Genomic DNA, 3,179 nt, shown 5'->3' with positions numbered 1-3,179 from the left:
AAATTACAAAAGGAAATTTCTTATTTAAAATAAAATAAAACATGTTCCAAGGAAGGAGAAGTGCGATGACGGGAAAGTTCGGAGCTTCTTTATTCCGCATTAATCCATCGATTTCTTTTCCTTGGTGCTCTACGTAATTGGCAAGATCCTAAAGCTTACCTGGAGCTAACTAGGGAGTGAATTCACGTGGAGCACCTTTCCACAGTCAAAGCCGCATCACTGAAAAGCTTTTAACCCCACCTTTTTTTTTCAAACGCTGTGTCGCACCTATGATAAGCTGATGAGGTTGGGCGCCCATTGGAGGAGACTGCAAGGGTGGGGAAGAGGAGCAGCTAGTTCTCAGCCAATAGTCTGCAGGGATGCCTTGGTATAACGATCCTTTTCAAACTTTGTCCTCTTTACTTCTTTTTTCCCGGAAAGTCTCAGGTTAAGTTATTGGGTTGCATCTACCACTTCACCAAAGACAATATCCATTCACCGGAGATCGTGAATTTCACCGATGCCCTCTTGAAAAATTACTGCCACGGCAACTCCGAGGTAAAACAACAACCACCCCGGTATCCAAGAGACAGGGGAAGGGTGGGGTGGAGTCAAAAAATCCGCGTGAAGCAGGCTTACCATGTTCCAAAAAATGCTTATGAACCAGGGAATCCCCCTTCCGGTGAGTAGAAGGCCGAAACTGCTTGTTTCAGCGATTGTCGCGTAGTTGGGACATAGTCTGATCTCGCTGCCAGAAAGGAATACTTGGGGTAAGGGGGGAAAAGCACTTCATTCGCATATTTCAAAGGTGAATCCATTCCAGTTAACCTTCCAGATAAAGTTTACTATCTGAATGAGGTCCGCAAATGCACTGCCTTTACCAGGGCGGGGAGAAGGCTGCACCATCCTCTGCATGCTTGCTTTCGGGATGTGGGGGGGGGGGGGGGATAAAAAGGGACATAGGTTTGAATCTTAACAATGTCCTGGTGCTCGCCTGTGTTGCCTGTGGAAGGATAGAGCTCACTGATTAGCAAGCAATGCTTAGGATCAAGTTGTAAAAATGCCTTCTTAAGCATTTTTCTCTCCCTTAGAGAGTGTGAAGGAGAGAAATAACTGGTTAGCATTGCAAAATTTGGCTTGGGCATTCTGTATCAAAGATGTAAAGGTTTTGTCCCGTTGTGGCTTATAGACAGCTTCAAAGAATCTGTGTATATGGCAACATGGTATTGGACCTGGGTACTTGAGAGACCGCCTGCTGCCAATTACCTCCACTAGACCGATTAGATCCCACAGATTAGGCCTCCTCCGAATTCCATCCGCCGGCCAATGTCGACTGGCGACTACCTGGAGGAGAGCCTTCTCTGTGGCTGCTCCGACCCTCTGGAACGAACTCCCCGTGGAGATTCGAACCCTCACCACCCTCCAGGCCTTCCGCAAAGCCCTTAAAACCTGGCTGTTCCGACAGGCCTGGGGCTAAAGAACTGCTGCCCCCGTCTCGCATTGGTATGACTGTTGTGTTTTAATTTTGCATTGTTTTTTATGTCGTTTTAAATTCTGTTTGTATCCCCTTCCCTGTTGAGTTGTGAGCCGCCCTGAGTCCCCTTCGGGGGAAAAGGGCGGCATATAAATAAAATCAACATAACATAACATAACATAACATAACAAGTCCTCCTTATCATGTTTCTACCAATATATGCAGTTAATGTGTAGTGTTGGTTACACAATTTAGAGGTTTTCTTAATACAGATAATCCACATGAAAGACCATAGAAGGGCATAGAAAGTTTAAAATATACTTAAATTGGCAGCATCTGGCTTACTTTGTTTGGGGTATGGCTTACTTTGTTAGGTCAAGCCTGGTTGGTCCTCCCCCTCCCTAGAATTTCAGGTTTGTAGGTTAGAAAGGAAAGATTAAAATCTCTCTCACAAAAATAGCAGAGGTAAATGATTTCTTTCTATTGACAAGAAAGCTGTATGAATTCATTGTATCTTGGGTTGACTGGCCCAAAGCTACCCCCGCTGTCTTTCATGCCTAAGGCAGGATTTGAACACATGGTCTCACACTTTCTAGCCTGGTGCCTTAACCACTAGGCCAGATCAGGGCATTTTATGGGCTACATCTGACCCTTTGGTTATCACTGTCCAATCCATGTGATGTAAATCTGAAATTAGAAATAAAATATAATGTGTATGCCACATATGCAATGTAATTGCATTGCTTTTGTTTTGAAGGTGATTGCTATTTTTTTCCCAATTTACTTATGTTTGGTGCTTGCCTATGCACTTTCAGAGCCCTATTAGTTTGACCCTCCACAACAGTCCCAGTTTCTCATGTGGCCCCTTGGGAAAATTAATGATCCACTCCTGCACTAGACCCAACTGGATGGCCATGAAATCAAGAACCGTGGTGGGTAGTAGTTAGAATGCAGGATTTCAGGCTAATTCTGCCAACTGCCAGCAATTCAATTCTCACCGGCTCAAGGTTGGCCCATCCTTCTGAGGTCGGTAAATGAGGACACAGGTTGTTGGAGGCAATATGCTTAGTCTGTATACGGCCTTGAGACCGCTGTAAAGCACTATGAATTGGTATATAACTCTAAGTGCTATCCACATTGCTATCCACAGTCAAGCTCAACTGAAATTTAATAAAATTGTAAGAGAAGTTACGCGGATTCAGGAACAGAAGCATATAAGGTTCACCTAACTGGCAAAATATTAATCAAATTTTCAGATCTAGATTGATGAATCAATTTCATGACACAATCATGCTAGTAATTGTTAATGGAATGAAGACAAAGCAGCTTTCAGTGAACAGGTAAAACTAGATTGAACTAAAAATAGCTTAGGCTTTTTTTTTTTAGAAAACAAAGGACTTATTTATGTAACTTGCAAGTAATACTTAGAAATATGTGATTTCTGCCACAGGTCAATGGATCTCTGAATCATCTATGGACAAACTGTAAACGAAGGCATATTAAACATCGTCGATATGGGAAACTCAGAGAAATGTGGCACAGCTATGCAAGATACATATGAAATACTGAATTGGAAATAAATCTTTACTGAACCATGTTTAAACAAGTTTATATTTTTTTACAAAGTTTATTTTTAATGATATTAATTTATTTTGTATGAACATTTAAACATACATGTATGTCTTAAAATCATGTAACACAATAAATACTTTAATTACCTGCTGTA

General features: G+C 41.9%; 1 long non-coding RNA gene across 1 annotated transcript; it reads left to right on the top strand.

Annotated features, from left to right (window-relative positions):
• The first annotated feature begins 323 nt into the window (after positions 1–323).
• Positions 324–3,179, top strand: LOC116506322. Its single transcript, XR_004255013.1, has 2 exons — positions 324–537; positions 2,904–3,179. It is a non-coding gene; the product is annotated as an uncharacterized LOC116506322 (long non-coding RNA).

The sequence above is a fragment of the Thamnophis elegans genome, chromosome 3 (assembly GCF_009769535.1).
Source record: "Thamnophis elegans isolate rThaEle1 chromosome 3, rThaEle1.pri, whole genome shotgun sequence".
NCBI lineage: Eukaryota > Metazoa > Chordata > Lepidosauria > Squamata > Colubridae > Thamnophis > Thamnophis elegans.
Note: the sequence above shows the minus strand (reverse complement) of the source record. Positions and strands in the feature narration are given on the sequence as shown.